General features: G+C 50.5%; 1 protein-coding gene across 3 annotated transcripts in view; it reads right to left on the bottom strand.

Moving 5' to 3' along the window:
• ZFYVE28 (zinc finger FYVE-type containing 28) overlaps positions 1–13,668 on the bottom strand; it is a gene marked incomplete at both ends in the record, with an annotated part of 111,523 nt that overhangs the window by 16,712 nt on the left and 81,143 nt on the right. The gene's annotated exons all lie outside the window — the stretch shown is intronic.

The raw sequence follows: 13,668 nt of genomic DNA, 5'->3' as shown, positions 1-13,668 counted from the left end.
AAGTTTATACACATAAGCACACATGCATGCATACATGCACACACACAGAGATGTTTATGTAACACACATACATACATGCAGCACAAACATGCACACGCAACATGCTCACACATGTGCACAATCACATTTGCATGTGCACACACACGGACACGCTCACTGCTGCCTCACAAGCACCAGTGCCTCCCGCCCGCTCACTGCTGCCTTCCGCACTGAGCCTGTGCTGCTTTTCAAAGCCTCTGAGAGAAGCCGCAAGTGGGTGAGCCTGACTTGAGGATGCATCCCTGTCTCCCTGCTGCACCAGTCAGCAGTTGAGACCCATTTTCTCTTGCTTTGCATCAGTAAAGATGGGACAAAAGGCTTTGCTTTGGAGGAGAGGCTGAGCTCCTGGCCCCATGGGTGGGGTACGAGGACCCCAGAGGCGCTGAGGAGGCCTTGCTGCGAGGGGCCCACCCAGCTCTGAGGAGGGTTCCCAGGCTGACCGCATGCTCCACTCCAAGGCCACCCCGGCCCCCACCCTTGGTTGTGGAGCAGGCTGGTGCCCCTGGAGCAGGAAGATGGCTGGAAATGGTCTTGGTTCCCATGGATACCCTTGACGGGGGGGGGGGGGGGGGCTGCTGTCCCTCACTGAGAGCCGTCTGAAGGGAGGGCCAGGAGCTGCAGCCCTCGTCTGGGAGCCCGAGAGTGGGGACATATCAGAGTCCAGCACTGCAGCCTGGCCTCTGCTCAGCCCTCCTCCTGGGTTTGCCCTCCAGCACAGCAGCCTCTCCACACCCACTGATGCCCACCGGCCTGGCTGAGGATGGGGCCCCTGCCTGAGGGGGCCACTGTGTCAATGCCCTGTGATGGTGGGGTCACGCTGGCCCAAGGGGCAGCAGGTCAGAGTGGGGCCCTCAGGCTACGGGGTAGGTGTGAGGGGAAGAGCTGAAGTGTGAGGCCCGACTGTGAATCCTGCTGGCCCCAGCCCTCAGGACATCCTCTGAGACCCTGCGCCTCCCCGCCCTTGGCCCAGAACAGGGCCTCTTGCAAGCCCAGGGTCCCATCCAGGTGTCCAGGGCTGTGGCACCACAGAACATGGGGTGCAGAAGTGGATCCTGGGAACGAGCCCTGCAGGCAGCCCAGCCCAGACACTGGTCAGACAGTGGGAGGCAGCAGGGTGACTGAACACCTGTTGGAGGCAGCCACGGGATCGACAAGGCCACACAGCAAAGCTCCCCATGGCCCCGCAAGGGCAGTGAGTGGTACTGTTCTGGTGGCTTGGGGTAGAAGGGACAAGGCCTCACAGCATGGGAGAACAGTGATGGTTCAGAGAGGCATGGGGGCTAGAGGCACGGCACACAGTGTTCCAGAAGCGGGCCTTCTGTTTGGCCAGAGGCTGCTGAAGGGAGGAAGATGACTGCAGCTGAGGTAGACGGATGGGTTGGGGACTGGGCAGGTCACTAGGGCATGATGGATGCCAAGAGGCGGAGGACATCAGGTGTGATCAGTGCGTCGAGGGGAAGTCAGAGTGTGTGGGGAGCTAGGACCACACACTGACAGACAGACCCTTCTGCTGAACTAGAAATGGGTCATTAAGCAAACACTATCCAGGAAAGAAATTGGATTTGTGGTTAAAAGTCTACTTGCAAAGGAAATTCCAGGAACAGATGGCTTCACTGGCCAATTCTATCTACTATTTAAGGCAGAAATAATGCCAATTCCATAAAACTCTTACAGAAAACTGGAGGGGCAGGAATACTCCTAACTCATTCTAGGATTCTAGCAGTACCCTGCTATCCAGACCAGAAAAGAACATTAGAAGAAAAGGAAACTACAGTTCAACATTTGTCACATAGACTCAAGTCTTAACAAATTTTAGCAAATGAAAGCCAACAATGTGTCAAAAGGGTAACACCTCATGTGGTTCATCCCGGGAGTGCAAGGTTGGTTTAACATCTAAATATCAATCAATATGATTTATCACATTAACAGACCAAAAAAAGCTGGGCATGGTGGTACACTCTTGTTGTGTGTGTGTGTGTGTGTGTGTGTGTGTGTGCGCGCGCGCGCATGTGTGTTGAGTGTGGGGTGCTGGGGACTGGACCCAGCGATGTTCACCTGTTGTGTGTGTGCACACGCGTGTGTGTTGAGTGTGGGGTGCTGGGGACTGGACCCAGCAATGTCCTACATCCAAGCTTCACCCACAGGCCTTCTTATTTTGAAACAGGGTCTTGCGAAATGGCTGAGGCTCTTACTAAGTTGCTGAGTCGGCTGTGAATCTGTGATCCACCTGCCTCTGCCTCCCAAGGACTGAGCTTACAGGTGTGGGTCACTATCTGTTGTTAATGAAAACTCAGCGAACTAGGAATAGAAAAGAACATCCTTTTTATTTTAGAAGATAAAGGGCATCTATGAAGCCCCACGGCCCACATCAACTGAGCAGTAGAGACAGGGTGTTCAGGGACAAGGTAAAATTGGAGCATGTCCTCATCTCTATTCAACATTAGACTGGAAGTTCTTTTTTTACTGATTTTTAAAATGCAAAAGAAATAAGGAGAGTTAACTGAAAAAAGTAAAACCATCTTACTCTCAGATGACAAGATCATCTATGTAGCAAATCCAATAAAATCTTCAGAAAAACCACAACTAAGTAAGATTGTAGATCAATTACAAAAATAAATTACATCTCTCTATATTAGAAATGAACAAGCAAAAATGGAGATTCTAAGACAATGCCATTTTTAATAGCATCAAGAACTGTAAAATACTCAGGAATAAATCTGACAAAAATGTGTAAGACCTGTACAGTAAAACCACAAAACTAAGCCGGGCATGGTGGCACATTCTTGTAATTCCAGCATCTGGGAGGCTGAGACAGGAGGAATGCAGCCTCTGGGTTCCAAAACAGCCTCAGTTACTTAGTGAGATCCTTTGCAACTCAGTGAGACCCTGTCTCAAAATAAAGAATAAAAAATAGGGCAGGGGGTGTAGCTTGGAGGCCAAATGCCCGTGGGTTCCGTCCCCAGATCCGCAAAAACAAACAAACAGACAAAAACCCCACAAAACTATGGTGAGAGACATAAAAGAAATAGAGGGACAGATCCTCTGTGTTCATGAGTGAGAAGAGGCGTTCAACCTCCAAGCTACACAGGGCTAAGTTGCAGAGGGCCTCACTAAGTAGCTGAGGTTGTCTGTGAACCCTGATCCTCAGATCTCAGCCTCCTGAATGCAGGATTACAGGGTGCATCACCATGCCCAGCTTTAAGATATTAATTCTTGGTGGGGTGTGGCAGTGCACATTTGTAATCCTAGTGCTTGGAAGGCTGAGACAGGAGGAATGCAGGTTTGCAGCCAGCCTCAACAATTTAGTGAGGCCCTCTGCAACTTAGTGAGAACCTGTTTCAAAATAAAAGAATAAAATAAGGTTGGGTGTGTATCTCAGAGGCAGAATGCCCCTGGGTTCCATCCCCAGCACCCCCTCCTCCACATACACACATTAATTCTTGCCAGGAGTGGTGGCTCACACTTATAATCCCAGTACTTTGGAGGCTGAGACAGAAGGATCACAGGTTCCCGGCCAACTTCAGCAACTTAACGAGGCCCTTGGCCACTTAGCAAGACCCTGTTTCAAAATTAAAAAGGCTGAAAATGTAGCTTGAAGATAGAATGCTCCTGATTCAATCCCCAGTACCAAAGAACAACAAAAACAAGCAAACAAAAATTGAAAGCCTGATAAGAAAACAACGGAATTAGTAAAACAAAAAAGATTTGACTAGATATTTTGCCAAAACACATGCCAATGGCCAACACAGGATGGATGTTCAGCATCACAGCCCTGGGGACGGAGACCAGCCGCGCAGCGGGCTGCCACGCAACCCACGTGGCTGGCCAGGGACTGGCCATGCCCAGCACTGCCGAGGAGTGGAGACCCGGATTCTCCCTTGCTGTGGCTCTATGCCTGCATCTCAGCAATGCTGCTTAACTCCAAGCACCAGTCCACGCTACTGCGTCCACGCGTGACTGCTTCTGATGCTGTTCTGCCTGATAGAACCCGGAGGCTCCCATCCACCTCCTCTCCTCCCTAGCACCTCGGCCCTGCAACCGTGGACAGCGTTTCGTCACTCAAGCCTCAGCAAACGCCACCACCCGGGGCTACTCCACCCTAAGGACTGATTCTCATATCTGCTTGCACCTGGCAGGTCAGGATGGTGCCAGAAATCGGGGTGCAGTGAGGAGGGTGGGCTGCAGGGAGAAGCTGGAGCCTAGGTGGGGAGGGTTAAAGGGCGTCTCTAAGGTCAGCACTGGGCCATCTCTGAGGGAGAACCTGAAGGGACCGTCCTCACTGACCCTGGGGTCACCACTGCCCCGCGGCCCAGGTCTCTCCACACTGGCTATGAATTAGCTGGAGGCCTACCAGCTACAAGGGCAGTGCCCTAGCAGGCGCCTCAGATGAGCACTACTGTATGCAGAGCCCTAGCAGGCGCCTCAGATGAGCACCTACTGTATGCAGAGCCCTAGCAGGCACCTCAGATGAGCACCTACTGTATGCAGAGCCCTAGCAGGCTCCTCAGATGAGCACCTGCTGTATGCAATGCCCTAGCAGGTGCCTCAGATGAGCACCTACTGTATGCAGAGCCCTAGCAGGCGCCTCAGATGAGCACCTACTGTACGCAGAGCCCTAGCAGGCACCTCAGATGAGCACTACTGTATGCAGAGCCCTAGCAGGCGCCTCAGATGAGCACCTACTGTATGCAGAGCCCTAGCAGGCTCCTCAGATGAGCACCTACTGTATGCAGAGCCCTAGCAGGCTCCTCAGATGAGCACCTACTGTATGCAGAGCCCTAGCAGGCTCCTCAGATGAGCACCTACTGTATGCAGAGCCCTAGCAGGCTCCTCAGATGAGCACCTACTGTATGCAATGCCCTGCTCAGGACCTCGTGAGGCAGTCCCCACCCCTCGCGGGGCCTGGCTCAGATCAGCAAGGTCTTGTCCCCTCAACCATGTGAGCCTGTGTCACCTGTCAACGGCGACTTGACAGTCATTATGCCTTGTCTCCTCTTTCTTGAGTCTAATTAATTCCAAGTCCTCCTCTATTTTTAAGCTGCTCAATCATTCTTGTTTTCCTTCCCTGGGTGTGCAGCAGTGGGCATGGTTCTCCTTTTAGGGCTTGGCACCTGGGCTATCTCCCACAGCCCAGCCCTGGGGGCCCTGTGGAAGCAGCCTTGGTACGCACAGCCCCTGGGAGGGGAGGAGCAGGACCTGCCGCCCAGGATCCAGGGTCCCGGAGCGTGGCTGGCTGCCCAAGGCCGAGACCAGGTCTCCCTGTGCGCCTCTCCAGGCTGGGCCTCCAGGCCCAGGGATCCTAAGAGAGACAGCAATGGGGGCTTGGCAGGGTAGAAGGTCCGAGTGACCAGCTGACCCAGAGGCACGATCACTGCCGCCCAGTGCCCTTATCTGTTAGCCTCCCTTATCTGTGAAGGTGCAGCTCTGACTGCCACCCTGGCCACCCCAGCAGCCCTGACTGCCACACCAGGAGCTGGGGCTGCTGTCCCATTGTGGAAGGGGAAGGGTCTCCCCAGACCTCTACGGCCAGCGCACAGCAGTGGCCCTTGGCAGGTCCCCACCCAGGCCAGGTGTTGACCCGGGGCACGTCAGGCAGTCCCTGACGCCCCTGTGTGGGACGGGATTTGGTGATACATGCACAAAGCAAGTCGGAGGAGCCAGCCTGGGGACTGGGGCTCCCCACTCAGCTGCTGGACAGAGTCCCCACCCCACGAAAGGGCAGAGACTCAGGCAGGACAACCCCAGGGCCACAGCAGGGCAGTGAGCGGGGCGCACACTGGAGAAGGAGCCAGGCAGGGGAAAAGCAGGTGGAATTAAAAGCCGAAGCTTGAGGCAGAGGCCACCAGCTGCTGGGAAAACGCCATCCTGCCAGCTGCCACCTTGCTGCTGGGGAGCGGGGCCAGTGAGCCCAGGAGACAGTGAGTCACGTGCTGTGACTGCCAGGCAGAGCTGGTGAGAGTGGCCGAGCAGCAGAGGAGCCCCAGTGGCACCTCTGCCCCCTCCAGGCAGGCTGAGGATGGTGTTCCCCACTCTGCAGATCCATCCAAGGACACCTCATCCTGCCCCGTCCCAGCCCCACATTCAGATAAGGTGCAGAGGGCACACCCCCAGGGATGCAAGGACACCCCAGCTGATGCCCCCAAGCTGTCTGCCACCCCAGGTTCTGGGGTGAAGGAGCTCTCTGCTGGAGCACGTGACTAGTGTGGGACAGAGGCTTGGCTTCTGCCCTGAGCCAAGCACAGTCCTCTTTGAAAAGATGTTTTCCAGCCGGGCGTGGTGGCGCACGCTCGTAATCCTTGTGCTTGGGAGGCCGAGACAGAAGGATCGCACAGGTTCGAAGCCAGCCATGCTGGCTGAAGAGACCCTGTTTCCAAATATAAAAAAAAGTATAAAACGCTGGGCGTGGTGGCGCACGCTTGTAACCCCCGCGCTTGGGAGGCGGAGACAGGAGGATCGCGCAGGTTCGAAGCCAGCCATGCTGGCTTAAGAGCCCCTGTTTAAAAAAAAAAAATAGGTCTGGGAGTGTAGCCCGGATATAGAAGGGCTTCCAGGAACCCCAGTATCACCAAAAAAAAAAAGTATAAAATAGGTCTGGGAGTATAGCAGATAGAAGTGCTTCCAAGAACCTCAGTACCACCAAAAAAAAAAAAAAAAAAAAAAAGTTTTCCAAAGTTTCTACAATGAACAGGGACCACATTTCTAATCAGAAAAGAGGGAGCTAGTGTTACTTTAATAGAATATATTTGTGTGTCCAAAGAAAACTGAAGACAGACTTGAGCCGTTTTATTTTTATTTATTTATTTTGTGGCACTTTCGATGGAATGCAGAGGCATTCTACCACTGAGCTATATCCCTAATCCTTTTCATTTTATTTTGAGACATTGTCTTGCTAGGTTGCCTAGGCTGGCCTCGAACTTGCAATCCTCCTGCTTCAGCCTCCTGAATTGGCGTGGGATTACAAATATGCTACCATACCCAGCTTGAGCCGAGTTTTGGTTGTCTCACAGGTAACTGGTGCAGCCATCTTCCGGGGCGTGGGTCAGTAAAGTGAGGTTACATGGGAAGTTGGAGGGGGTCAAACTTTTTTTTTTTTGCAGGTCTTGGTATGGAACGCAGGGGCATTCGACCTCCGAGATACATCCCCTGCCCAATTTTTTATTCTTTATTTTGAAACCGGGTCTCACTGAGTTGCAGAGGCCTCACTAAGTAGCTGAGGCTGTCCGCGAACCATGATCCTCCAGTCTCAGCCTCCCGAATACTGGGATTACAAGTGTGAGCCACCATGGACAGGTTGGGGGGGGGTCAAACTTTTTTTTTGGTGGTGGTACTGAGGTTCCTGGAAGCCCTTCTACCTCCGGGCTACACTCCCAGACCTATTTTTACATTTTTTTATTTGGAAACAGGGTCTCCTAAGCCAGCGTGCGCAGCTGGCTTTGAACCTGTGCGATCCTTCTGTCTCCACCTCCCAAGCACGGGGATTACAAGCGTGCGCCACCACGCCCAGCCGGGGGGTCAAACTTTTTAAAAAAATCAACATTAAAAAAAGTTTCAAACAACCAATCTCTACTACCAAAAATCAGCGCCTTTCATAGCCAGAAAACACCATCAGCAGAGAAACAAAAAATGTAATTACAAGGGACAGAGAAAAAGAGGGCTGGAAAAACGAGGCACCAGAAAGAAACCAGACTGACCGCAGTGCTTCAGCCGGAGCCGTGGCACGGAGCGGCAGGTTCCATCTTTCCTTGCAGCACCAGGCCCCAGAGAGGAGGGGGACTCAGAACGGAGCTCAGAGCCACAGAGGAGACACGCCAGCCTCACGGCAGAGGACGCGGCAGCAGCGCCATACTGCCGGCGGCAGCAGCGAATTCACCAGACGGCACCAGACCAACGCACTCAACAGCCCACCAGGCTCCAGAGAGGAGCGGCGGACAGCGAGCCGAGGTGAGCCGCTACAGAGCAGCCAGGAGGAATTCGGCAGATTTCTCGGCACAGGGAGCATCTAAAGCTCCCAGGGGCGGGGCTCAGCACACCTTGCAGAGACTCAGAGCGGAGTTCAAAAACAGAGAATACGCCAGCCTCACGGCCGAGAATGTGGCAGCGGCGCCATATTGCCACCGGCGGCAGCAGCAGCGAATTCACCGAGTTCACTACAACTCCATCTGCGTATTCAACAACAGTGAGTCAAATTGCGGGCCCTGGAGGAGAAATTTCAGTACTGTACTACCAGGGACTTGACCCAGTGGGGGAGTGGTGGTGGCAGAAATATCACACCATAGGAGAACGCCCAACCTGGCACCCCCCATGGTCTAAAGCAGCCTCTATTGACTCCCAGGGTCTGAGACTCTGTGATACAACCCAGTAAAGGAGTAGTGGGGACCAAGATACCACAGACTCGAGATCCAGAGCACCTTAAGTGAAGTCGTAGTGACCCAAGGGAAGAACCCAGAGAAGGCACAAACTCCCGAAATCATGGGAAAGAGGAATAACAATGGAGCAGTGAATGTCCACAACCCCACAACATCAGACCCTGATAAAACAGACATTCAGAGATTTCTAGAAGATCAAATCAGGAAAATAACTATAGAAATAATACAGGTGTTTCGAAAATAATTCAGAGAGAGTCAAAAAGAGATAAAGGATGCAATTAATGAAGTAAAGGCCTCAATTCAAAGTACAAACAACAGACTAGACCACATGGAGAATAGAATCTTGATCTTAGAAGATCATTCAAAAAATGAACGCAAAGTTTCTAATTTAGAAAAAAAAAATCCCAAAGCAGGAATCTGACATTGAAGAAATATGGGCCCATTTTAAGAGAGCTAACCTAAGAATAATTGGAATAGAGGAGGGAAAAGAAGGTAAAACCAAAGGGATAAGTAATATCTTCAAAGAAATAATAGCAGAAAATTTTCCAAACATAGAGCAAGAGGTCAATACACAGGTCCAGGAAACTTATAGAACTCCCTTTAGACAGGATCAGAGAAGAGGATCCCCATGCCACATAATTGTCAAAATGACCACTGTGGAAGCCAAGCAGAGAATCTTAAAGGCAACAAAAACAAAGGGCCAAGTGACATTCAGAGGCAAACCAATTAGAATCACTCCAGACTTCCCAAACCAAGTCATGAGAGCCAGAAGGGCTTGGAGTCACATATTCCAAACTCTGAAAGAAAACAACTTCCAGCCAAAAATTTCCTACCCAGCAAAACTTTCTATCAAATTAGATGGGGAAATAAGAAGCTTCCACGACAAACAGAAAATGAAGGAATTTATGTCTTCAAAACCAGCACTAGAGAAAATACTCAAAGAGATTAACTACAAAGAAGAAATAGGTAACACACACCAGAACCAGAGAAACAAGATTTTCCATCCAACAGACAACTAAGATTGGTTATCTGTGGAGATTCATTATTTATGTTAGTCTTTTACCCATCTCTAAATTGTATTGTTTGCTTTGATTGTTGCTAATTTTTAGGATGTCTAGTTGGAATATTAATATACCTTCAGATATAGCATTTGGAAATATTTTATCCCATTCTATCAGTTACTTTTAACTCTGTTTACATTGTCTTTGGATATACAGTATGTTTTTATTTTTTAGGGAGTTTGTTTACCCTTTTGTTGCCTGTGCCACTGAAATCATATCCAAGAAATCACTGCCAATTTCAATGTTGCGAGGTTTTATGACCCAGATTTTCTTCTAAAAGTTTATAGTCTTAAGATTTATATTTAGGTCTTTTATCTATTTTGAATTAATATTTGTATATGGTGGTAGGTAAGGGTCCAATTTTATTCTTTTTCATGTAATTATTATTTTTCAACAATATTAAGTTAAAAGATTATTATTTCCTCCACCAAATGCTCGTGGAAACCTTGTCAAAAATAACTTGACAATATATGGAAGAATTTATCTCTAGACTTTTATTTAACTCCAATGGTTTATATATCTGCCTTTAGAACAGTACTACACTGTTATGCTTTATATGGTTTGAAATCAGAAAATACACATCTTCTAGCTTTGTTCTTTTTCGAGATCGTTTTGGGTATCTAGAGTCCATATTCCATATTAGGGTAGATTTTTTGTGAAAAATAAATAAATAAATATATGATAGTTTCACCTTAAAAAAGAAAAAGAAAAAAATATTCTCTGGTAAGAAAGAAAGCAAAAAGAAATACTGAAATGTTATCTTTAAGTCATCAAAAGCTTGGTATCAGACAAATGAAACTGTTATGTGAGATTATCAACGTTAATATTGGATAAATATTACTAGATGTCAACCACTAAGCCAAGCATGGGAAGGAGGGAGGGGGAGGGAACGGGGTGGGGATCGGGTAAGGGCTAACTGGGCGATGTGTGCATGTATGTCTACGAAAGTATTATTTTTATCCCATTATGATGTATGAATACAGTGCACCAATAAAAAAATTTAAAAAAAAAGTTTCACCGGGCATGGTGGTGCATGCTTGTAATCCCCACGCTTGGGAGGTAGAGACAGGAGGATCGTGCAGGTTCGAAGCCAGCCTTGCTAGCCTTAAGAGATCCTGTTTCCAAATAAAAATATAAAATAGGTCTGGGAGTGTAGCCCGGAAAAGGGTTACAAGAAACCCCAGTACCACCAAAAAAAAAAAAAGAAAAAAGTTTCAAGCTGGGCGTGGTGGTGCACGCACACTTGTAATTCCAATACTTGGGAGATTGAGACAGGAGGATCTGAGTTCGCAGCCAGCCTCAGCTACTTAGTGAGGCCCTTTGAAACTCATAGAGACCCTGTTTCAAAATAAAGAATAAAAAATTGGGCTGAGGTGTAGCTTGGAGGTAAACTGCCCCTGGGTTCTACCCCCAGTACCGCAAAAAATAAATATATAAATAAATAAAAATAGGGCTGGAGTTGTAGCTCAGAGGTAGAAAGCCCCTGGGTTCCATCCCCAGTATCACAGAGAGACAGACAGACAGACAGACAGACAGACAGACAGGGAGAGAGAAAGAACGAACTGGAGGACACAGGTTCAGCCTTTCAGTCAGTGTCTACCGAGGGCAGTGTCCCACCACCTTGGTGACAGCACTGGTACCATGAGATGCGGCTGCTCCCTGCTGGGCCTCACTCCCACACTCCAGCTTGGTTGATGCCTGGCAGCGCAGTCTGCAGAGCCTTCCGCCTGGAGGCTGGCTCCACCCGCCGTGGCCTTGCAGGGTGGCCCTGGCCTTGGCTCTGGCCCTTTCATTGTGCACACAGAGGCCGGCCTCCGTGTGAAGCCGCTGAGCACAGGCCGCCCTGGCATACACAGGGCCGCAGAGGTACCTGCTGAGCAAGCGGGGCCCCATGACCAATCAGGACAACAGCGGAGGGGCTGCTGCACCCACCCCTCCCAGCACTGTGACCAAGGCAGGTGTCAGCTCTTGGTCTGGGCCTCCACAGCTGCTAAACGGGAGGGAAACTGCACACACCCCTGCGTGAGCCGGCCGTGTGCCAGAAAGGCTCACGAGTCAGAGTCCTGCCGGCTTGCGCGGTGTCTAGTGACCTTCCCGCCACATGGCCGCTGGCTACCTGTGTTCATCAGCACACTGCTCCATCACTCCTGTCGGTGTGAGCGAGGGCAGACCCCTGTCCCGTCCCACGGTGGGCTTCTGGCAGCTCAGCCCTGAGGAATGTGCTTGTGAGCCAGGTGTGGCCCATGTGTGGGATGGGTGTGTCCAGCCTGGGCTGGCCTGACCCCCAGTTCCCTCCAGCACGGTGCTGGGCACTGGGCATCACTGACGAGGCTCTGGACCAAAGGCAGGGCTGGCCACCATCCACTTCCTTTCCAGGTCTCAGCATCTTTGTGTGTGTGTGTATGTGTGTGGTACTAATGACTGAACCCAGGGGGCATTCTACCTTCCAGCTATGCTTCCAGGCCCTTTTTAAAAATAAAATTATTGTTTTGAAATAGGGTCTTGCTAGGTTGCTGAGAGTATCCCTAAGGGGCTGAGACTGTCCTTGAACCTAAGATCCTCTCATCTCAGCCTCCCAAGTATAGAGATTAAGGGCGTATACTACCAGGCCCTGCAGGCCTCTGGAGTCTTCTAGAAACGCATCCTGGAAGACAGGACATCCCTGAGTCACCTCATGGGTTTCCTCTCCTTTTGGGGTTAAGCAAAACAGGCCTGGGAAATGGAGGCCTGGTGTGAACAGTGGCCTCCCTTGTAGGACAGCTTTCTAGATAGGATGTGGCCATTGTCACCTGAACAAGCAGTACAAGGGACAGGTCAGCAGGCAAGAAACCTCCCTCTCCTGTCAAAGACTGATGGCTTCATGTCAATCTTGCAGAAGAACAGCTGAGCCGGAGGTGCTGGGGGAAAAGGCCGGGGCAGCCTTTTGGAAGTTAATTCATCCCATTCGAAGCTGGGAAGTCAGGGCTGCCCCTCAAAATGGCATTAATGAGCCAGGCGTGGTGGCGCATGCTTGTAATCCCCACACGCTTGGGAGGCAGAGACAGGAGGATCGCACAGGTTCGAAGCCAGCCGCGCTGGCTTAAGAGACCCTGTTTCCAAATAAAAATATTAAAATAGGTCTGGGAGTATAGCCCGGAGGTAGAAGGGTTTTCAAGAACCCCAGTACCACAAAAAAAAAAAAAAAAAGGCATTAATGAAACCAGGGAGCATGCTGCATGTGACCATTCATTGTGTCATGGCAGAAACCTGGACACAGCCTGTGGCTGGCACAGGCAGACTGAGCGTACACTGGCCCGGACACACCGGGTCTGCTCAGCTGCAAAGGAGGGGAAGGTGTTGGGAGTAGGAGGTCCTTTACCAAATAGCAGGTGTGAGTGTGTACGTGTGTGTGCACATGTGTGCATAACTCTTGATATCTTTGTTTCTATTTCTAAAAATTGAGGTGTAGCCAGGTTTGGTGGCAGACGCTGTAATCCCAGGACTTGAGAGACAGACAGGAGCATCAAGGTTTGTGGCCAGCCTCAGCTACTTGGTGAGGTCCTGATTTAAAATAAAGAATAAAAAAAAACAGGGCTGGAGGTGTAACTTGGAGGTAGAATGCTCCTGGGTTCAATCCCCAGTACCAAAAAAAGGGGGGGTGTTAAATATAGTTTCCATATGACCCACCAAAGCTGCTCTTAGATACTCAAGAGAATGAAATCAAATGTCCACAGGAATACTGTACACAAGTTTTCACAGCAACCAGCAAGCAGCAGAAACACACACCACCAAGCGGCGAATGGGTCAACTAAAGGTGGTCCACTTGCACAGTGGAAATTATTCAGCCATAAAAAGGAAGGGCTATTTAGCAATGTGGATGAGTCCTGAACACAGTGAACTCAAAGAAGACAGACACCAAAAGCATACTGCATAATTCCATTAACAAAATAGCAGATGGGAGGTTGTGGGCCGATCAGGTCTGCTGCTGACCCAGGCAGTACAACCAGGGCAGAGGCCTCAGGGCTCTGACAGCCTGGGGTCCTGGCCAGCTCTCCATTTCACTGCCTGGGGGATAGGCGAGGGCAACCCCAGGAAGGAGGCAGCCCTGCCCTCTAGTGTGAGGACACCTCCCCCAGGCTGCCGCCCCTCTGCAAGGTTCCCACTCCCTACCTGCCCTCAGTCCCTGCTGCCCGCCCTGCCCAGGCCTTTAGGCTCAGCCCCCT

Source organism: Muscardinus avellanarius, assembly GCF_963383645.1.
Source record: "Muscardinus avellanarius genome assembly, chromosome: 6".
Lineage (NCBI taxonomy): Eukaryota > Metazoa > Chordata > Mammalia > Rodentia > Gliridae > Muscardinus > Muscardinus avellanarius.
This window is presented reverse-complemented; position numbering and strand designations above follow the sequence as displayed.